The sequence below is a fragment of the Geotrypetes seraphini genome, chromosome 8 (genome assembly GCF_902459505.1).
Source record: "Geotrypetes seraphini chromosome 8, aGeoSer1.1, whole genome shotgun sequence".
Classification (NCBI taxonomy): domain Eukaryota; kingdom Metazoa; phylum Chordata; class Amphibia; order Gymnophiona; family Dermophiidae; genus Geotrypetes; species Geotrypetes seraphini.
Genome location: NC_047091.1, coordinates 79260209 through 79284181, shown reverse-complemented (window position 1 = coordinate 79284181; position 23973 = coordinate 79260209). Strand labels below are relative to the sequence as shown.

At 41.9% G+C, this 23973-nt stretch overlaps 1 protein-coding gene across 1 annotated transcript in view; it reads left to right on the top strand.

The window, feature by feature from the left end:
* DNAJC4 (DnaJ heat shock protein family (Hsp40) member C4) overlaps positions 1 to 23973 on the top strand; it is a 338056-nt gene that overhangs the window by 280174 nt on the left and 33909 nt on the right. The gene's annotated exons all lie outside the window — the stretch shown is intronic.

Here is a 23973-nt window from a genome sequence, read left to right as displayed (position 1 = left end):
AGGGCTGGATTCAGAGTATGGCACTGCTTGTTAAGGAGGCCCTAGAACAGAACAATGCTGCTCTTGGGGTTTTGGGGCCTCTTGAGGGTAAAGGGCACTTGGGCAGTGCCCAGCTAGGTGAAGTGGCTCAGAGTGGATTTGAGCTGAGTGGTCCTAGAGAGCCCAGATGCATCTTTCTTCCTTGAAAAACTCTGCATCAGACATGGTTTTGGACCCAGAGCCTCCCTAGTTGGAGGAGTAGGTGTACTTCCCTGTCATTCAGCTCTTTAGGAAGGAAGAGCTCTAGTCTCATCAGTGCCATTGAGGCAGCAATTCAAGGTACATAATTTCACAATCATATACATTACTAGGTCTACTTGTACATAAAAAGACAAACTTTGAAGAATCTTGGTACCATCCCAAACCTCTTCCACCCCCCCCCCCCAATGTGAGTCTTTACATCTTGAAAGTTATTAAGGTGATAATAAAGTTTTGTTGTAAGCATTAAGGGGCGGGTCTTGGTTAGAGCACAGGTCTTTGACCTGGGGGCCACCGCGTGCAGCGGCGGCAAAAAGGGCAAAGAGAATGCTAGGAATGATTAAGAAAGGAATCACGAATAGATCGGAAAAGGTTATCTTGCTGCTGTATCGGGCCATAGTACGCCCTCACCTGGAATACTGCGTCCAGCACTGGTCGCCGTACATGAAGAAGGACATGGTATTATTCGTAAGTGTCCAGAGAATGGCGACTAAAATGGTTAAGGGACTGGAGGAGTTGCCATACAGTGAGAGATTAGAGAAACTGGGCCTCTTCTCCCTTGAAAAGAGGAGACTGAGAGGGGACATGATCGAAACATTCAAGATAATGAAGGGAATAGACTCAGTAGATAAAGACAGGGCACTCTCTAAAGTTAAAAGGGGATAGATTCCGTACAAACTTAAGGAAGTTCTTCTTCACCCAGAGAGTGGTAGAGAGCTGGAATGCTCTTCCGGAGTCTGTTATAGAGGAAAATACCCTCCAGGGAGTCAAGACAAGGTTGGACAAGTTCCTGCTGAACCAGAACGAACGCAGGTAGGGCGGGTCTTGGTTAGGGCACAGGTCTTTGATCTGGGGGCCACCACATGAGCGGACTGCTGGGCACGATGGACCACTGGTCTGACCCAGCAGCGGCAACTCTTATGTTCTTATCAAAGAAACCTTATCTGCTATAATAATTCCCTTAGCGCACATGCACACTTCAAACCTGGTGGCTCCGTGCGTCCGTAGCTCCATGGCCGGCAGAGAAATTGTATTGTAAGAAGAAGAGAAGTTGGTAAAGCGTTCGGTGTGTGCAGCGCGTAAGTTCAATTTGCTGCGAGTGGCGGTTTACTTTACTCAGCAGCAGTTATTCTGTGCCAGTTGCCATTTGCCGCTTGATTAAAAATAAAAAATATAAAAAAAAGTAGGTGGGAGAAGGGGCACAATAATTGACATCCCTCCTAACATCACCAATATTCCCCCGATATCCCGGACCTCCCCTGACATCTCCACACACATACAGGAGGACAGAGGGCCAAACTGACTTGACATTGACAGACTGACAGAAAAGGTGGCAGAGAAAGACACACACAGCAGGATAGGAGGCCAGGGAGAGAGATTGAAAGAAAAAAAACAAACCCAAAAACAGACAGTAGACAAGGAGAGAGAGACACACAGAAAAAAAGACATACAGTGGCCAAGGAGACAGACAGCAAAGAAAGAAAGAGACACACACATCTATTCTAGCGCCCGTTATGTAATGGGCTTAAAGATTAGTGAAGGAATAAACAAGACACTTGAGCCTTCCACAATGTCAGTCAGGTTGTCCAAACTACAATTCTGAGACGTGACAATCCAGTGTGCACTAAATATTTGCCCAGTTTGAGACCATAAATAAGCCCAGAATTGACAAATTGGCAGACAATCCCATAAGCAGTAGTTATAAGAGGCATTCTGAATACCACATTTGAGACAAATTCCATCTGTGGGGAAACCATCTTTTTCATGAGTTTTTAATTAATGACATGTTAACAAGTTTATTTCAAAGCTGCATTAGTAATAATATTGTGGTGAGTTCCAAAGCTGCACCACTCCTTTTACTAGTCATGATGTCACTGAAAGCTCAGTGTTCTCTGCATTCATCATCTGTTTAGGGAATATAAGCCACTTGTCTGGACTGGTCTAGCAGGACTCGAGGAAATGAGTAGGTAAGAACAAATTTCATCGCATTGCTCAGATTATGATAGGCCTCTAAGGCAATGCCATGCTCCTAAGTCTTTTTCCCACACTCTGTCCCTCACAAACCCCCTGTAAGTGCATTCTGCAGCACTGATAGAATCTCAATGTCACTTTAGATGATGCCAGCATCTTTTCGAATCTTAAAAAGCTGTACAATATCTTACATTAAATGGATGCCAATTTTGCCTGCAGTGTGTTTAATGGAAGATATTTCAATAGGGCACCTAGCTGATAATGTACATGTGTACTTTTCAGCCTGCACAAGTCGTGGATTCTCATACATAATGTACTTGCATATATTGCCTTTGAAAGTCTAGTGCAGTGGTTCCCAACCCTGTCCTGGAGGAACACCAGGCCAATTGGGTTTTCAGGCTAGCCCTAATGAATATTCATGAAGCAAATTTGCATGCCTATCACTTCCATCATATGCAAATCTCTCTCATGCATATTCATTAGGGCTAGCCTGAAAACCCGATTGGCCTGGTGTTCCTTCAGGACAGGGTTGGGAATCACTGGTCTAGTGTATGGCTAAGAGTACAAATGTATTCTTACTAGTAATACATATTAGCAGCATTTGTGTCAATGTGCTGATAATTTTTTAGACGACAATGTGTGCACATAACTTACGATCACATGCCCAGAAAGCCTCTTTTCTAAGCAGCCAAAAGAATGCAGGTTTCGTAAGTATTCAAATACTTTTTGCCAGCCAAATATCCATCTAACCGGATAAGACTGACTTAAGTGGGTTAACTCTATTTTTAACCACATAAAAGGTGCCCAAGCCTTTGAAATCGTATCCTTTTTTTGAGATATTTCTTGCTAAAATGTATTCTTATCTCTTAAAAGGTCACGAGCTCTTTGCCATTTAATACCTGATCCAATATCCATGTGGTTAATCTTTGCCAAAAAGGTCAATTAACGTTTAGCTTTCTCTGGTCAGACACAAGAATTCTTGGGGAGATTCAGATACTACCAAACAAAACAGCCTCCTAGTGAGTCTTCTTGGTGATGCTGGTTAGGCAGGTTCTCACTGTTCCATCATGAGTTCCTCTCACTAATGACTGCTAGAGGTGGTGCACCAGAGCTGTGTCCTGGAGTTTGCTGAACCTTTACAGTGTCACCCTTCTAGTACTTTCTTCAAAAGGCAGGTGATAGACATTACCCTTCAGCAGCTACTACAGCTGGGAGTGTAGAGCTTGATTCTGAGACAAGGTCTGGTGGTCATGAAGAACCCCAATCCCTTTTGCCTTATGGCATGGCCCTTGAGAGGCAGTAGTTGAGAAACAAGTGTTATTTGGCTGCAGTTGTCTCTTTCATGCGTAGAGCCACAGTCAGTCTACTTGCCTGGCCTATGTCCAAGTCTGGCGAGTATTTGAGAACTGGGATGCAGAGCACAAGTTCCAGAGATTCTGGAAATTTTGCAAAAGGGCCTGGAGCAAAGCTTAGCTATCAGTTCCCTGAAAGTTTGGGACATGTTTTTGAAGCAAGGTAAAAAAGGAGATATCTGGGGCAGACCAGCAACGATGGGCTCATCTCTTTGGTGCTGCTGGGTGCTCGAGAAGTGGGTTACAGTGGCTGGGGGTTAGATGCTGAAGGGGGGTTGTGGGAGGGCAGGAGAGGGGGAGGAGACTGGAGAGGCAGCAAGGGTGCTGGAGAGACAGTTTGGAGGGGGAGGCTGGGGAAACAGGGGAAGAGGGAGAGAGGGGGTTGAAGAGGCAGGGGGAGGGAGAAAGGGGCTGGAGGGACACTGGAGGGGATGCTGGGGAGGGGAGGGTGGAGTGGGGTGGTTGGTGCTAGATGGGAGGGGACAGGGGTTGTGGGGAGGGGGTTGAAGGGAGGGAGGCACGAGAGTGGGGGTTGGATGGAGAAAGAGAAGAAAGCGAAGAAGAAGCACCTAGACCCTTCCTTTCTGAGCACACTGCTAAGACCCTCATCCATACTCTTTTTACGTCTTGCCTAGACTGCTTCCATTTCTGCATACAGTTCAAACTCCTCTTAATGACCTACAAGTGTATTCACTCCACAGCTCCTCTGTATCCCCCCTCCCCCCCCATGGGCACTCTGCTCATCAGATAAAATTTCTCTTATCTGTACCCCTCTCCTTCTACCTTGCTGTACTGTTTCTAGTTCCAGGATTTTGTTGCCTAAGCTGTGTGCATTAACATACATTGCTCTCCAAATTTGTGATGAGATGCCTATCCCCATTAGTGTGTCTCTTGTTTTTTTGTGTATGCTATGGGTACTTACCTTAGGCTCAGAAGTGTGGGTTTTACTTGCTTCCCTAGGGTGGATCCTTGCAGCTCTGGTATGTATGTATGAACCCTCCCCCAACTTACCTAGTTTAAAGCCTTCCGAAGTAGGCGTGCTAGTCGATGTCCAAAAATTTTCTTGCCTCTCTTTGTTAGGTGAAGTCCGTCAGGTCCCTGTAGTCCTTGTAGCGCCTCTCCGTGGTCTAGGAATCCAAAGTTCATCTCTAAACACCATTCGCGAAGCCACTCGTTAGTCCTATGGATACAAACCTATTTTTTAAAAATACACCAATTCATACAAGAAATTATAAAAAATATTGTTTTACCCACCCACCCTACTTATCAAATAATAATAATATTCAGTAACTTATTATTATATAAATTAGAATAGTGTAATACATGTAATATAAACAATTATTAGAAAACTACATCAATTCATGTGTATGAAATAATAATAAAAGTTAAATATCCTTATTCAATAAAATAATTTTTGATATGCAAGTATATTATATAAATATTTCCCACGCTCCCACCCTCCCGGATGTGTACTGAAAAAATCACAAAATGAGAAAATTTCTTACTGAGAATCAACAAATAAAGCCAATGGACCCCATACTTTATTTTTAAAAAAACACTATGTTCTAAGCATTCAGCATGCATTCTTTCAAATTTATACGTATTACATACACTTGTCCACCAAAACGTATAATTTAATTTTTCCAATTTTTTGTTATCATTTGAATAGCTGTTCCAGTAAAAATCAAAAAGAGACAGCTTTCATATTTATTTAATGGAGGTTTAACAAATAACATAGTACCACATATAACGGCTTCATATGTTAATAAAATATCAGATTTTAATATAACATTTATTTGTCCCCAGATAGACTTCCAAAATTGTAAAATAAGCAGACAAAAAAACAACAGATGATCTAAGGTCCCTTTGTCAGTATTACAATGCCAGCATCTATTAGATTTGAAACTATCTAATTTGTGCAAACAAACTGGAGTCCAAAAAATCCTATGTAATAAAAATAACCATGTTTGCCTCATAGATGCTGACGCTGTACACTTTAATCTCCAAGACCAAATTCATGGCCAACGAGATACAGAAATATACTGTTTAATCTCAAAGCTCCAAATATCTCTGAGACTATTTTTAGGTTTTTTATTCAAGAATTCTGAAATTAATTTATACCACTGATCAGCCTGATGTCCTATTAAATCTGTCTGAAAGCAAAGGATCTGCAAGCTATAATAGGTTTTAAAAGTTTTCCATTCAGGGAACCCACTCCGAATGGCCTGCTTCAACTGCAACCATCTATATTGTTGAGATTTTAAAATACCAAATAATTGCTGCAGTCGGGAAAATTCCAGCAGATTTTCATTGGATGTAGCATCATCTAATGTTCTAATTCCAGCCTGCATCCAGTTCTTCCAGGCGATTCATGTTCCACATGCTGCTTGGCACATGGGGGTGGGGGGGCAGGAGCTGGCGTAGCCCCCTCTAGTTCCCCTGGGAGTGTTGGTTCCCAGATGATTTGAGTTCCAGTTCAAAATGCAAGGAAAAAGCAATAGTGCATCCCTGGCAAAGTGTAGCTACACACCTGCTGCAAAAACCCAGAAAGGGCATTCATTGATATGATATATGAAGCATATTTGATTAACAGCAACCCTCGGGAGTCACGTTGATGCTGGTGCCGGGAGTCTCTCCCCCTAAGAGTATACATCTACCCCAACAAAACCATGGGGGTCCAGTCTGATGAGGACTCGGGATGAGGAAGATTCAGGCAAAAAACTAAAGGAATTGACCCCAAAATATCCACAAAATAGCCCTTTCTATTGCAAATGCAAGCAGTGTCTCACTTCCGGCTCACCACACAATTGTTTCCCACGTACTCACCTTTATAGGACCCCCAGGGACCCCTGAAGAAGACTCTTTGTCGAAACGCAGACCGTGTTGGGTCCTGTATCCCTAGCGGACTAGGTCCTTTAAGACTTTTATGTGGATGATTTATTTTTACGTGGATGAAATTATTTTATGTGGATGATTTCAGTGTACCTTTGGAACTTTGACACTTTCAAATAAAGTCCATTTAGGAACATCGTCACTCCACAGAGTTTTTTTGGTTTTATGAGGAAGATTCAGTACATATGCCTTTACTCTCCCAATCTGGGTCCTCTATAGCAGGTGATCCTGCATTGCAGCTGGGAGGGTGGGGGAGCGGATCCTTATCATATGGATCTTGGCGAGGACCTGACAATGCGCAGGCTCCTTTGCGGGATTCAGACTGTGAAAATTTGCCCATTCATATTCTAGTTAGAGATCCTCTGTGTTCATCCCATTCCAGGCATCCATCACCCTTTCTGTGAAAAAGAAATTCCTAACATTACTCCTAAGTCTACCACCTTGAGGTCTGACTATGATGGTAGGTCCCTTTGGGTAGCACCTAATCTGGCTGTCACTGTATATGATTCATCTGCTTTGTAGTTAGGGTTTTTTTTCCTACTTTTTCTATATGTATATTTTCTACTTGACACCAGCAATAATGTAGACTAATGAATGATATTTATTTCCTGTATTAAGGGGTTTCCCTGTATTTTTATGTCTTTTTCTGATTTCTTTTTCAAGTATATCTAATTTAATCTAATCCAGTATTTCTGAGTCTCACTATGCCTAAATTTAAGATGATTTACAATATAAGGAATTATAGAATGTATAAGCTACATTATATTATAGCAATTCAAAAAGAACCAAGTTATAAATGGAGTAATGGGGAAGGGAGGAATTGAGGTTCCATGATTGTACTGCTTTAACACTTAAGTATGGGATTTAATGATACTAGGTATATTGAGTTAGTTATCTATAATGTATATGCTCTCAAAGAAGAGAGTTTTAAATTTTTTCAGAATCTTTTGTAGAATGTTTCCATCCTAACATCAGTCAGGAGGTTGTTCCAAGTCTTGATGCCAAGATAAGTGAAAAGCAAGTCGAAAATGTGCTTTTTATTTCATTCCTTTGGGAGATGGGATGAGTAGTTGAAGCAATTTCAGTTTTCTGGTTGATGTTGGCCAGGAACAACAACAATTTATTATTTCTATAGCACTACCAGGCGTATGCAGTGCTGTACATTGTACATGCAAGAGATGGTCCCTGCTTAGAAGAGCTTACAATCTAATTGTAACAGACACACAGAAGGGGCTAAAAGGTGGTAGGAGACTATTAAAGGAATGACATACAGATATGTTGGTTGGGTCAGTGTTTAAACACAGCTTCAAATAAGTGGTCTTTTAGACTGGCTTTGAATACTGCCAGAGATGGAGCCCAATGTAGCAAGCCAGGCAGGTTGTTCCAAGCTTGCGGCATAGCAAGGTAGAAGGGATGGAGATGGGATTTGGTGGTAGAGGAGAAGGGTATAGAGAGGAGGGACTTGTCTGATGAGCGGAGTTCCCAGAAGGGAGTATAGGGAGTAACAAGAGAGGAGAGATACTGAGGAGCTGCAGAGTGAACGTCTGTAAGAGGAGTTTGAATCGTATGCAGAGATGGACTGGGAGCCAGTGAAATGCCCTGAGGAGAGGCGTAATGTAGGTATAACAACTCTGGTGGAATATGAAGCGTGCAGCAGCATTTTGAACAGATTGCATAGAGGAAGTTGCAGTAATCCAGCTGTGACAGTATAAGCATTTGCGTTAGTACAGCAAAGTGGTACTCTTGAAAAAAGGGTCTGATAAGTCTTCTCATATTGTAGAAGATTTTCTTCCTTAAGTTGGATACTTGAGATTCGAATGATAGAGTTGAGTTGAGTATGACGCCAACGACCTTGGATATCTTGTTGCATCTTGAGGTTAGAGTTACAATGGAAGGAACTATTAAAGACTTGTTCAACAAATCTCTGGAGACGGGAGTGATTCCTGGGGATTGGAGGAGAGCGGATGTGGTCCCTATTCATAAAAGTGGTCACAGGGATGAAGCAGGAAACTACAGGCCGGTGAGCCTCACTTCAGTTGTTGGAAAAATAATGGAAGTGTTGCTGAAAGAAAGGATAGTGTATTTCCTTGAATCTAATGGGTTACAGGATCCGAGGCAACATGGCTTTACAAAAGGTAAATCGTGCCAAACGAACCTGATTGAATTTTTTGATTGGGTGACCAGAGAGCTGGATCGAGGACATATGCTAGATGTAATTTATTTGGATTTCAGCAAAGCCTTTGATACAGTTCCTCATAGGAGGCTGTTGAACAAACTTGAAGGGCTGAAGTTAGGACCCAAAGTGGTGAACTGGGTCAGAAACTGGCTGTCGGACAGACGCCAGAGGGTGGTGGTTAATGGAAGTCGCTCGAAGGAAGGAAAGGTGACTAGTGGAGTCCCTCAGGGTTCGGTGCTGGGGCCAATCCTGTTCAATATGTATGTAAGTGACATTGCTGAAGGGTTAGAAGGAAAAGTGTGCCTTTTTGCAGATGATACCAAGATTTGTAACAGAGTAGACACCGAAGAGGGAGTGGAAAATATGAAAAAGGATCTGCAAAAGTTAGAGGAATGGTCTAATGCCTGGCAACTAAAATTCAATGCAAAGAAATGCAGAGTAATGCATTTGGGGATTAATAATAGGAAGGAACCGTATATGCTGGGAGGAGAGAAGCTGATATGCACGGACGGGGAGAGGGACCTTGGGGTGATAGTGTCCGAAGATCTAAAGGTGAAAAAACAGTGTGACAAGGCAGTGGCTGCTGCCAGAAGGATTCTGGGCTGTATAAAGAGAGGCGTAGTCAGTAGAAGAAAGAAGGTGTTGATGCCCCTGTACAGGTCATTGGTGAGGCCCCACTTGGAGTATTGTGTTCAGTTTTGGAGACCGTATCTGGCGAAAGACGTAAGAAGACTTGAGGCGGTCCAGAGGAGGGCGACGAAAATGATAGGAGGCTTGCACCAGAAGACATATGAGGAGAGACTGGAAGCCCTGAATATGTATACCCTAGAGGAAAGGAGAGACAGGGGAGATATGATTCAGACGTTCAAATACTTAAAGGGTATTAACGTAGAACAAAATCTTTTCCAGAGAAAGGAAAATGGTAAAACCAGAGGACATAATTTGAGGTTGAGGGGTGGTAGATTCAGGGGCAATGTTAGGAAATTCTACTTTACGGAGAGGGTGGTGGATGCCTGGAATGCGCTCCCGAGAGAGGTGGTGGAGAGTAAAACTGTGACTGAGTTCAAAGAAGCGTGGGATGAACACAGAAGATTTAGAATCAGAAAATAATATTAAAGATTGAACTAGGCCAGTTACTGGGCAGACTTGTACGGTCTGTGTCTGTGTATGGCCGTTTGGAGGAGGATGGGCAGGGGAGGGCTTCAATGGCTGGGAGGGTGTAGATGGGCTGGAGTAAGTCTTAACAGAGATTTCGGCAGTTGGAACCCAAGCACAGTACCGGGTAAAGCTTTGGATTCTCGCCCAGAAATAGCTAAGAAGAAAAAAAAAAAAAAAAAAAAAAATTTTAAATTGAATCAGGTTGGGCAGACTGGATGGACCATTCGGGTCTTTATCTGCCGTCATCTACTATGTTACTATGTTACTATGTTACTATGTGTGTACAGTATTATGAAACCATAGAACTTTGTTTTGTCTGCATTTAGTTTGAGTTTGTTGGATGCAGCCCAGATCTGTATTTTGTCTATTCCATTTGATATTATCAGCATTGTGTCATTAGTATCATGATTAATATGCATTCATTGTTGTTGAATTTGATTTGGCCTAGTGAGCTCATGAAAAGGTTGTAGAGGATTGGGGACAACAGTAATCCTTGCGGTTCGCCACAGAATGCTTGCCAGTTTTTTGAAAATGCTTCATCTTTGTAGACAAGATATTGTCTGTTTTTCAGGAAATCTTTGAACCAGTTTGGGACGATTCCTACAATACCTATTTCGTTGAGTTTGGCTAGTAATAGTTAGTGGTCGACTGTATCAAAGGTGGAAGATATATCAAATTGAAGTAGGATCACCTGGCGGCCAATGCTCAAATATTGCTTGATTTTGGTAGTTAAGGTAAATTAAAGGACCTCTGTGCTATGATTTGAGCAGAATCCAAATTGAGTGGGTTGGAGGCAAGAATGTTCTTCAGTGAAGGCTGAGAGTTGTTTGCTGATTTGTGTTTCAAGAAGTTTGGTTATTATTGGGATTCCATCTATGGGTCTGTAGTTTGAGGGGCTTGGAAGGTCAGCATTTTGGACTTTGGGGTTCGGTTTGGGGGCAATTTGCCTCATTTGGGATGGTAGTTGGATGTAATGAAGAAGATTGTTTAAGAATTTTTTTAGTCATTCTATGATGTGGTCAAGGTCTTCAGCAAATAGACAAGTGGGGCATCGGTCAAGTATGCTGTTGCAAGTGGATAAGTTTTTTAGGAGAGTTGTAGTGGTGTGCTCCAGATTCAGTTTGCTGGGTTCAATTCTGGAGGTGTATGATTTGGTTGGATAGATATATGGGCAGTGACAGTAGTTTTATTGACTTCTGATTGTACTTTTAAAATCTTGTTTTGGAAGAAGTTCACTAAGATCTGCACATTAGGTTGGGAGTCAATGTCTGACTGACCAAGAACCGGGGATGAGTTTGTGGTATGCACTATGTGAAATAACTTATTGATGTCAAAGTTATTGCTTTCGATTTCAAAAGTATAGTGGAAAGTTTTGGCCTCATCAATATGGAATTTATATTTGTTGATAGCTGATCTCCACACTAGTTTGTGTTCTGGGAGATTGCTCTTTTGCCATTGCCTTTCAAGCCTTCTACAGAACCGTTTTTCTGCTTTTAGGGTGTCTGTGAACCAAGGTGAGGAATTGGTTGATTTTCTGTTTTTGCGACATGATGGTGCAATGGAGTTGAGGGATTGTTCTAATGTGTTGTTCCAGCTGTTGAATGAAGCTATGAGGCTGGTTGTAGTAGTATCTAGCATTTCAGAGATCTTGCTCCAGAATTGGTTGGCATTAATCTTGCCTCTTCTTAGAAGTTTCCTAGTGGTGGTCTTGATATTAGCTTTTTCTTTGTGGAAGTTGAGGTTGAAAGTTAATAAGTAGTGGTCTGACCAATGGAATGTTGTCCGGTTAGTTTCTATTATAAGTATAAGGGAGTTTTAAGATATGAAGTCCAGGGTATGACATTATGTTATGTGTAGGTCCTGGTGACTTCAGGTCTAGCTGGCTGTCCAGTAAGAAACTGTGGAAGTTGGTGGCTGTCGTATTGTCCTGAGACTCAAGTGGAATATATATGTCTTCTAAGACAGTAAGTCTGGTATATTGACAAGTTAAATTTGAGGTAATTTCCTGTATTTTATGGGCAATGTTGGAAGAGGGTCCTGGGGGTCAGTAAATTAATAGCAATCCAATGCTGCTAGAGTGTACGCTTGATTTATGTTCTAACTTGCAGATCATATATTCTAATTCCAGTTGGATTGCAGAGTCAGATAGCGAGATGTGGAAGGAACTTTTGTAGCCACTTCCCTGTTTGGTCTCGGTGTGTGGATAATCCAGTAACTTGGTGGGCATAGGTGCGTAAGTTATGGACTTGTAGACTCTATCAGCCAGTTTTCTGTAAAGAAGGCGAGGTCTGCATTGTTGGTGGAAATCAAATCATTTATTAGTAGGAGTTTGTTAGCTACTGATCTGGCATTAATATAGATTCATGAGACAGAAAAGGTTGTTTTTCTATAGGGAGCGATGGGTCTAAGGGGATTATTTGCAGATTGGTAATGGTTCTGTATGGTTGGGTTGGGTTTTCTTTTATTAGCTGGGCATTTGCTGGTTATTTTAGGGATTGTTTAATAAGCTGAGATGGGAATAATCATGGTGTATTGGTTGATAGGTTCTTGAATATTATGTTGAATTCTAAAATAAACAAAATAATTATAACTTTTCTTAACAGTTTTTATAGGAACCAGCCCTGAAAATCAGGGAAAAGACAGATTTTCTTCCATATGTATAGCCATCAACCACCTTGTACATCAAATCCCATCCTCTTTCACCTTGTCACAAGATAAATAAATTGTGATACAGAAGAGAGTTTGAAATGGAAATTAGACAAAGATATGCAAGCAGTGTATACTATCAAAGAAAGAATCACCAAATCATGCCTGAAGCAGTTTCTGTCACTTTGTTGGGAGAAAAGAGAATCCTGAGAGACTGAAGTTACATGGAAATATCTTTAACACAAATAGGAGGAAATATTTTTTCACTCAACAAATAGTTAAGCTCATTGGCAGAGGATGTTGTAACAGTGGTTAGTAGGGTTTAAAAAAGGTTTGGACAAGGTCCTAGAGGAAAAGTCCATAGTCTAATATTGAGAAAGACATGCTTACCCTGGGATCAGTAGCATTGAATGTTGTTACTATTTGGGTTTCTGCCAGGTACTTGTGACCTGGATTGGCCACTATTGGAAACAGGATATTGGACTAGATCAGTGGTTCCAAACCCTGTCCTGGTGGACCACCAGGCCAATCGGGTTTTCAGGATAGCGCTAATGAATATGCATGGAGCAGATTTGCATGCCTGTCACTTCCATTATATGCAAATCTCTCTCATGCATATTTATTAGGGCTAACTTGAAAACCCGATTAGTCTGGTGGTCCTCCAGGACAGGGTTGGGAACCACTGGACTAGATGGACCATCAGTCTGACTCAGTGTGGCTAGTCTTATGTTCTTATGGTAGGAATGGAGCTAGAATAGAGCCAACATATTTCTTTGGGCCCTGACCTCCATCTTTGGAGAGGGGCACTGCACCATTATGTTTTGTGCAGCAGTTTCCTGAACACTGACATACAGGCCTGGGAATCCAGACATGGTGGATTATGAGCATTATATACCTGATCTAGAAGCCACAGCTGAAGCTTCAAATCCCAGCTCTGGGAGTTACATTTTCCATATGAATAAAGTTGTTGCTTCTAGTGAGGTGTTTTCTGAGAAACAATATAAGGAAACGGTTGATGAGGTGTAGAAATGCTTGGATTCCTGTCCAGTTTACCTATCCTCTAGTCCAGGGGTGCCCAAATGGTTGATCACGATCGACCAGTAGATCGCAAAGGCAGCGTCAGTCAATTGCATTGCCTTTGCGATCTTGTTCTTCCTGCCTCCCCGAGCCAGGCCAGGGGTGTACAAGCGCCGGACCCACAAGCCATCACCTCCGACATCAATTCTGACATTGGAGAGGAAGTTCTAAGCCAGCCAATTGCTGCCTGGCTGTCCTGGAACTTCCTCTCCGACATCAGAATTGACGTTGGGGGGAAGTCTTATGGGCCCATCGCTTGTATGTGCCAGGCCTGGCTCGGGGAAGCAGGGAGAAATCGGCGTGATGGCTAGGGGGGGGGGGCATGGAGAGAGAAAGAATCAGGGAAGTGGAAAAATTGGCATGATGGCAGGGGGAGAAAGAGAGAAAGACAAGCAGGCAGAGGGAGAGAGAGAGAAAGAAAGAAAGAAAGAAAGACAGAAATAAAGAGGGGGAGCCGGGGGAGAGAGAAAGAAAGAGAGACAGAAGGAAATGGGGAGGGGGCAGAAAGAAAAATAGAAAGAAAGAAATATTGGATTTACAGAAGAAGGAAGTGCACCCAGAAGCTCATGAAATCACCAGACAAAAAGGTAGGAAAAATGATTTTATTTTCAATTTAGTGATCAAAATGTGTCCGTTTTGAGAATTTATATCTGCTGTTTATATTTTGTACTATGGCCCCCTTTTACTATACTGCGATAGTGTTTTTTAGTGCAGGGAGCCTTTGGGGGCATTCAGCGCAGCTCCCTGCGCTAAAAAACGCTATCGCGGTTTAGTAAAAGGGGATGGGGCATATTTGTTTATTTTTGTATAGTTGTTACTGAGATGACATTGCATTTTTTAAATTCATCTTCCTTGACCTCTAAAAAAAACCCTGGATACAAATGATAATTAACATTTTCTCTGCGTACAGTGCGCTTTGTGTTTTTTAAAATTTTATTGTTGGTAGATCATTTTGACTTGGTCATTTTAAAAGTAGCTCGCAAGCCAAAAAAGTGTGGGCACCCCTGCTCTAGTCATTTGACCAGAGCTGGATTTAATATGTTAACACCCTTAGGCAGGACTGGAGAGCAGTATTTTATCTTCCAAATAAAGAGCATGACTCTAAAGCCAGCAGAATCAGGCTCCTGATTAGCTTAGGTTTTTGGTGCTTTCAAAATCTGGCACTATAGCAAGATGCCTATGTTGCCTATGCCTGAATTCAGACCTGTGTGTGACCACACGGGCAGTACCCTGCTGGTGCCTCAGTAAGCAGCCTGGATGCAGTGTCAGCAATGGCCCTCCTGTTAAGTTCTTGGCGCCATCTCCCACAGCTGCTAGAAGGAGATTCTTTCTCAAGCTGGATCTTATCCCAAGGGAAGACAAAACGTCCTCCCTCATGTCAGCTAATTGTTGTTGCAAGCCCCAAAGTGCTACTGGCTGCAAGTGTAGCAGAACTTCACTACTTGTACAGTCCAAAAATGTGACTCCTGTTGGAGCGAAGGAGGTATCGGCATTGCTACTGAAAGAATTCACAATAAACAATTTGTTTCTGTCACCTCTTAGAACTTTAGCTCAACAATGCATCTGAAAGGCACAGTTGAAAAAAAAATAATTTCAGGAACAAAAGGTAGTTCCAAGCTGCACTTCCATTTCCTGTCCTGTTCGGGGGCTCTTTTATATATCTCTCCCCTCCCCCTATGTTGGTTGGTCCCTCATATAATTTGCAACAAGAGGCTCAGGAGTCGCCTTAAGTAGCATTTACCTTGCTAGAAGCTGCCCATCATTGTATTCCGTGGTATTAATTAGTGCCTTAATTAAGTCGATACCATTGGTTACATTTGTAATTTCTTTATACTAAGGCTTTATTATGCAGTAACCAATTAGACGAGTAAGAGAACAGTCATTCGTTTCTTTAGATAGGGGGTGGGATTCACTCACATGCTCATTAGCTAAGCATACTATGGGGTGCCCCAGTGCTAGAGAAGCATGTGGCTAATGAGGGGCTTTTGAAGAATCCTCCGTATACTCTCTCCCTTTGAAACAAGTGCTTGAGATACTTTGCCTTTTTATCAGCCATTCAGCAAAAAGAGGCATCTGCGAGCACTTGTGCTGTAAAAACACTGCTCAGAGGCTGAAGACTTCGAGCGTAATGCATTTCAAAGTGGTCACGGGAGTTGTTCAGCCCCTCTGCTGGCACTAGCGTGTCCAGTCTTTTATCCTTTAATATACTGGCCCCTTATTATCTCTCTGAGATGTTGATTTCACCCACATCTGTAGTCCTGAAGACTCATCTGCATCATCATCTTTGAGCAATTCTTCTGTTTGCATAGTAAAGTGTTATCATACCCTGCAAAGAATTCAGTTTATGCACTACTAGAATTGCACTAACAGTCCCTGTGAATTAATTATTTTCATACTGAATTAGAAAGACTATTTTATCTTTTGTTGATTTCAACCTAGGAACAATACTAACCTTTGTTTATTGGAGAATGAGTTGTTCTAGAAGAAGCTTTTTGTAGATATTTAAGTTTTATGTGGTTCAGCTGGTTGGGACATGCAAGCAAGTTAGGATTCAGTTTGCATGACTAAGTGGTAAAGATCGGAGACCTGATACATGCAAGCTACTCCTACTGAACAGACACCCCTATGAGGCTTAAAGAGTCTGCAGGCCTTGCATTTGGAGTAGCTTTCTTACTTCTTTCATATAGATCAGTGGATAACTGGGACCCTCACACCTTGCTGTCTTATAGAATGGGTTTGAGATGAAAACAAGATGAGGCAGCATGAGTAATGGGAGGAGCAGAAAGCTGGAAAAGATAGGAGAAAGAGGACGTGCTTGTGTGGCAGGGTCAAAGGATGTGATGGGTCACAAACAAAAAGGCAGCACAAGAAAAAGTGCTTTGGGTCAAGAAGAACGAAAAGAGAAGTAGCTGTGAGGAATACAATACCCTGATAATTTCAATTAATCCAAACATTTGAGGTTCTAAAGGTCTAGCTTTTAAGAAACATAATTCTCCTCAATGTTATTCTTGGTCTAGTTGTTGTCAACGCTAAAGAAATAAGAATGTAAAGTTATGTGTTTTTCTTATGGTCAAGTAAACCATTAGAGATAAGAATAAGAAATTCCTGGGATTTGTAATTGCTAATCTAAATTTCTACTGAATATTTAATATCTTTTATCTGAGTGGAGGTGTGACCTAGTGATTAGAGCAGCTGTCTCAGCACCCTGAGGTTGTGAGTTTGATTCCCATTGCAGATCCTTCTGACTCTGGGCAAGTCACTTAACTCTTTATTGCCCCCATGTAAACCACATTGATTTTGTAAACCATAGAGAAAAAGCAGTATATCAAGTCCCCTCCCCTTTTATCACAGTCTTTTTCATCACACTAGTAAATCACAGCTTCTTTACAACAAGAAATATTTCATTGTTTGTCACATGCCCACACATTTTCATTAAAAACATTACTTCAAAGATTTTTATTTAAACATAAACAAAGCATAGTTTCTTTGAAAAGTTGGGTTATAACTCTTTTCCTCTTAAAAGCCATTTTGTTTAGCATTTGGCACAAGAAGTATTCAAAACCTGGTTCAGATTATCTTTTGTTTTTTTCTTTTTGAATTTTAATTCATCATTAAAGTAAAACAGTCAACAAAGCTTTTTTGGTGACAATTTAAAAAAAAGGGGAGGCGTATCCTGTGCCTCTGTTCTTTTAAAACTTCAGATCTGGGTGACTTTCCTCAGCTAACATGTGAAGTTTAGAATGGAAAATCTTTTAGCCATATGATAAGTTATAGGTTTTGATAGCCTGCTATGATAAATAGTATATTTCGCCCCTGATCTTCATGTAATATAGTAACATAGTTAATGATGGCAGATAAAGATCAAAATGGTTCATTCGGTCTGCCCAGTTGCAATTTCTATGAGTACATGAGGAATTTCCTGTACAGAATCGAACACTTGTCTTTCCAAAGTTGTACTATTATCATTAACTGCTGTTCTGACTGGGTTATTCTGTCCCCCTCCCCACCTCAATCATTCAGTGCTTTCTGGTAAATCTTAAAGAATCTTACCACTTTTAGGATTCAACCTCCACTCCATATAGGTTATTTCCAGTGCTTCTTTATGTTTACTCGGGAACTTGCTTAACCACTTTTTATAAGACCTTTGCATAGTGCTCTGCAGGTTATTGAGGTGCCCTGATCATGTCATTTTTTTGTTTGTTTCATGTTTGTTCCTTTGAGATTCTGAATAAGAAGATGTCAAAACATTATCGATCCATAAGGCCTCAGTATAAGTTAGATGACTTTAGATTCTTTGGTTTCACGGCTTTTGGGCATTAATAGTTTGTCAGTAGATGATGCTATGGAACTGTGGCATAATTGTCTGGTAGAGTCCTTGTATTTGATTGCTATCGATCCTTCAATACAATGTATCCCTCGGCTCTCAAGTGCCTTAAAATGCCTAGATGTGAACTTAGGAGGACTGAAAGATTGATGACTTCCTAATGAGGTTCATGATCCTTTCTTTTGAAATTGGCCAAATATAGAGATGCCTGGGAGACTGTGAGAATTATTTATTATTGACTTAGGATTTTAGCAGCCCTTAATTATCCGCAGGAGCCTTTTATGAAAGCAATTGTTAACCAAGTTGAAGCGTTCAAGTAATAATGAACTGATCTTTAGTACTGAGAATTTTTTTGTAAGCCCCTAGTACAAAGATGACAAAGATTGTTGGATCTTTTGTGGATTTGATGACTCTGTGGCTGAGGTTGGAAGCCACATTGTAGATAGATATTTATGGTCTGATTTTGAAGCTGTTTCAAAAAACGAGATTGTCTCTATTCTGAAACAGTTAAATCCCAGTTCTTCCTTAGATGATCAGTGTTGCCCTTCCATATTGAAGGCTTGGGCTGAGGGAATTATACCCACTAACCAGTATTATAAATCTCTCTTTGACAGAGGGTTTTCTTCTAGATTCATTTAAAATTGCCACCATTCATCCCTTGCTGGAAAATGAGTCATTAGACTTATCGTGGAGAGGCATAATCAAAAATAGCATCAAAGTCCCCTTTTGCCTAAGGCCCTAGGTGCACAAAGTAGGCAGTGGGGAAATGTCCATTCTCGAAAAAAACATCCAAAGTGTGGTTTTCGAGAATGGCCTACCAGCAGTTTAATTGCCTAGACCGCCACTATTTGTATGCTTACAACACATTCCTGACCCAAAAATTGCTCAAGTACCAAACGCCCAAAACAAGACCGTTTAGGCGAAGGAGGGGCCAGTCCTTCGACTAAAAGCACGATTCTCTAATTGGCATCTGTCATAAACAATACTAGTTAGAGAATCCTGGAACTGTCCTGTCCCCCCCCCCCCCCCACACAAAAAAAAAACGATCACGGCAGGAGAGCTGTCCAGTCTCTCCTGCCACCACCCGTTGCCACTCCACCTGACACATCGTGGCAGGAGTAATGCCACTCTCTCCTGCCAGACCCCGCCTCTGAAGTTCTCTTCACCGGCATTGTGGGATGCTCTGGGAAGGAGCAGTCCTGCCATTCAGACGAAGGCTGGTCTGCTGTATGGACGGAGGGAAGCCCCTTCCATCCGGTAATGAAAAAAACGGTTAGGAGGGCCAGGGGAGTGTTGGGGTTTGGGTGGGGTTAGGGGGGTCCTGGTGGAGGTGGGGGATCTGGGGGTCAGCTGGGCGGTCCGGCAGGAGGAACTGGGCTAATGTCCGGCAGGAGAAACTGGGTATCCGTCCTGCTGGTGAAGAGCACTTTGGTGATTGTGGTGGTGGTGGGATCCAGCAGGAGAGATTTGGCATCTCTCCTGCCATGATCATTACAGGTGCGAGGGGACGGGTTGCCTGGGCCGTGATCAGCTCAGTGACCCGATCTGGAACTTATGCCTGTTTTGACTTCATTTAAGTCAAAACGTATAAGTTCCGTCTGGCAACCTGTCAAACTTTTTTGGTTATGGCTGCCAGACGACTAAGTCTAGGTAGGCAAACATCCCGCCCTATCCACTCCTCCAAAAATACCTCTTTTCACTCTGGGCATACAGCAGCCCTGAAAAGGCTTATGATGGTTTTGACACACAGCTCCTGATTGGTAAGGCCCGACTTAGTGCACGAAGAGGCGGTCGGAGCATACAGCGAGTGATTTCCTGCACTTGCCGTCGCTCTGGCTGCTCTCTCCAGTCTCTCCCGCTGCCCTCTCCAGTGTCCCCGATGAAAAACTGTATTCACGGTTTTTCAAGATTCGCGGGGGTTCCTGGAACAGAACTCCTGCGAATATCGAGGGAGTACTGTATATGTCTCATTAGGATAAAAACTTGATGAATGCCTCTCGCATATGAAAATCTATAAACATTCCAAAGCAGAGGAACAAGAGGAGCAAAGATACCATGTAAAATCTTAAAAACAATACATAAACACTTAGGGCTCCTTTTACTAAGCTGCGGTAGCCAACCCAGGTCCTAAGTACCTAGCTAGATTTTAAGACTGTTGTGCATATGGAATGTGGTCCTTATGATTCTTGACTATTCCAATATTGTATTATTTAAATTTTTTCTCAGATTCAATGTTGAGCATTGCAATTAGTCCAAAATGCTGCCGCCAGACTTCTTGCTGGCCTTCCCCCCCAAAATAGCATTATCTCTCAAATGTTGAAGGAATTTCACTGGCTACCACGTTTAAAAAAAAAAAATTAATATGCCTCTTTTAATATAATGGATCCTTATTCTGCAAAGCCTTAAATATCTATTTGATGCTGAGTTCTGTGTTAGGAGTCACTGCCCAGGAAAAGGATCTGGGTGTCATTCTTGAGGATACGTTGAAACCCTCAGCTCAATGTGCGGTGGTGGCTAAGAAAGCAAATAGAATGTTAGGAATTATCAGGAAAGGAATGGAAAACAAAGATGAAAATGTTATAATGCCCTTGTATCACTCTATGGCACTTTGAATACTGTGTGCAATTCTGGTCGTCGTATCTTAAAAAAGATATAGCAGAATTAGAAAAGGTACAGAGAAGGGTGACGAAAATGATAAAAAGATTGGGACAAGTTCCCTATGAGGAAAGCTAAAGCGGCTAGGGCTCTTCAGCTTGGAAAAGAGACGGCTCAGGGGTGATATGATAGAGGTCTATAAAATACTGAGTGAAGTAGAAAGGGTAGATGTGATTTGCTTGTTTACTCTTTCCAAAAATACTGGGACTAGGGGGCATGCGATGAAGCTACTAAGTAGTAGATTTAAAATAAACCAGAGAAAATATTTCTTCATATAATGTGTAATTAAACTCTGGAATTCGTTTCTGGAGAATGTGGTAAAATCAGTTAGCTTAGCGGGATTTAAAAAATGATTGGCTAAATTCCTAAAAGGAAAGTCTATAGTCCGCTATTGAGATGGCTTGGGTAAATCCACTTTTTATTCTCAGGATAAGTAGCATAAAATCTGTTTTACTACTTGGGATCTAGCTAGGTACTTGGGACCTGGGTTGGCCACTGTTGGAAACAGAATACTGGGCTTGATGGACCTTCAGTCTATCCCAGTATGGCAATTCTTATGTTCTTATGTTCTCAGGCTTTAAACATTTATCACTCAGCCAGAGCCCTGCGCTCTTAAGGTAGCTAGGCCCTGAGTCTATAAAAGACGCCTAAAGTTAGGCACCTAGCCAATTTATGTGCCTAGCTTAATTATTTAAAAAAACTTAATTGGTGCCGATAACAAGAAATTAGTACCTCATAATTGGCTTAAATGAAAATTAATTAGGTGATAGACACCTAACTCGGTAGGTGCCTACCACTTGCAGGTAGGCACCTAGTCCAAGACGTCTACCAGAAAGTGTGCATGGTTAGGGGTGGATCTTGGGTGTGTTTTGCATGTATTTATTTATTCAATTTTTTAGCCTCTCCTCCCAAAGGAGCCCAGAATGGATTACAAAGTACATCCATAATAATTGAGACAGGACAGAGATGATATAATTTACATAAATTACAATATAGACATGACAATATTTTATAATATAGACATGACAATAAAACATATGCACTAAGTAGCATCTGGTGAGATTAGGTGCGTTGACTGAGTGGCATTTCTGGGTGCATGACTTTAAGGTGCTGGGTTTGTAAAGAGGAAGGTTTTCACAGCCTTCCTGAAGCTCCAAAGTCCAGATGGGGGGATGGTATGCCAAAGTCTGGGTATGAAATGTGAGTAGAAGCGTTTGTGGGCTGTTTCAGTTTTAAGGGAGAGGCCAGGAGGTATGGTCAGTCGTTTTTCTCCTTGGGACCACAGTGGTTGCTTTGGGAAGTAGATTTGTAGTTTAGTTTTCATGTAGTACAGAATTGTTTCATGGAAGGTTTTGAAAGCGAGGTCCAGGCCTTAAAGGCGCAGCGTTTTTGAATGGGCAGCCAGTGCATGGAAGCTAATGCAGGGGTAACATGGTTGCGGATGCCTAGGTTTTTCAGAAGACGGATTGCAGCATTTTGCACCCTTTGGAGGTGGGAGAGAGTTTTGATAGATAGGCCCATTAGTACAGGGTTACAATAGTCTAAGCGGGATAGTACAAAAGCGTAGAGTAGTTGGGCAAATTCAGGTTCTGAGAAGTATGCACGTATGGTTTTTAGCTGGCGGTGGTTGTAGAAGGAGGATGATACTAGTTTGGATACATGATCTGTCATTGATAAGTTAGAGTCAAGAGTTACTCCTAGGCTGCGGACGTTGTCTTTGGGTGTAAGGGTGTTTGTGCCCCAAGAAAAGGACGGACGGGGGTTTACGCATAGATATTTGTGGATCCAGAGAAGTTCTGTCTTGGATTCATTTAACTGTAACTTGTTCATCCAGGTCTTTATTTCAGTTAAACAAGATTGGAGGTTATAGATTTGTGTGTCTTGGTGTTGGCCTAGGGGAAGGTAGAGTTGTAGGTCGTCAGCAAAGGAGTGGATTCTGATTTGGTGTTTTCCCGCTATGTCCAGTACTGGTTTGACATAGAGATTGAAGAAGAGAGGTGATAGTAAGGCTCCCTGAGGCACTCCATAGTGGAGTGGTTTGGGTCAGATAAGGATTTTCCTAGTAGAACTCTCTGCCATTCAGGAATGAAGAGAATCATTAAAGTGCATTGGCACGGATTCCGATGGACTTTAGCCTGGACAAGAGGAGAGAGTGGTCGGTGGTGTCGAATGTGGCACTGAGGTCTAATAGTACCAGCAATGCGTCATTTCCGTTATCTAGGATTTTCCAGCAGTCATCTAGGATGTCCAAAAGCACTGTTTCTGTGCTGTGGTGTTTTCTGAAGCCCAATTGGAAGTTGGAGAGGGTGATGTTTGTCTCCATGATGTCTTGCAATTGCGTGAGTACTGTCTTTTCCAATATTTTTGAAATGAATGGGAGGTTTGAGACAGGTCTGAAGCTGCTTGGGTTGTCTAGGTCCATGGTTGGTTTTTTCAGGAGTGGTTTTACTATGGCAGATTTCCAGCTCCAAGGAACCATACCTCTCATAAGGGACTCGTTTATTAGGGGTAGGATGGATTCCAGGAATACCTCGTTTGTATCCAGGAGTGTAGTGGAGGGACATGGGTCCAGGATCGAGGTCACAGAGCGAACGGAGTTGATTATGGTTTTGAGATCATTGTGGGAGATCAGTTTGAAACTGTTCAAGGTTTCCTTCTTGAGTGGATTGTCATCTTGGATGGTCTCTGGGATGTATGGGAGTGCTTTGGCCTCTGAGTCCAGATTTCTGCGTATATTTGATATTTTCTTTAAGAGATTGCAGGGATAATACTAATTGAAAATGGAGGGAAGTCAGAAAATGCTAATATCAGAAAGAAAACTGACCTCACTTAGAAACCTGGCAGTTGAAAACCGGTAGCGGTGTCCAGCAGTGGTGTGCTTACACATCACTATTCCAGAACAGTTTAAGCTTTCAAGGACTCTTATTTACATTTCAAATTGGGTCTCCTGAAGAAGGATACGAAACGGGGCCACGTTGGGACCCCTAATCCTTTATAAAGCTAAGTAATAGTGTTACAACTTACTTATTTCAAGCGATGTGTATTTTGATGAAGTATAAGAAGAAAGAACGCCACTTTTTGAAGTGTTTTTGAAAGATTGTGACACTTTCTTTATTTTTTCAACCCTGGCTTGGAGCGTGATCATTGTCGAAATAGCTGCAATGACTGGAAGGCAAACTCTGTATCAATACTAGGAGGGTGTATACCTTCCTTTTAGAGTTTCACGTTTCTGAGCAACTTAAAAATTCTTTGATCACTCTCCATAGACAGGTTTCTAAGTGAGGTCAGTTTTCTTTTTGATATATTTGATATTTAGGCTTGGAAGAAGGTGGAGAGAGATTCGCAGTCTATGTTCATTTACTGGGAATTCATTGGACCTTGGGATGATGAGAATAGGTTTTTCATTATCGAGAAGATGGCCTTTGATCTGCTTGGGACCTTGGATAGAACGGTGAAATGTGCTTTCTTTGCTTCATGTGTGGTAA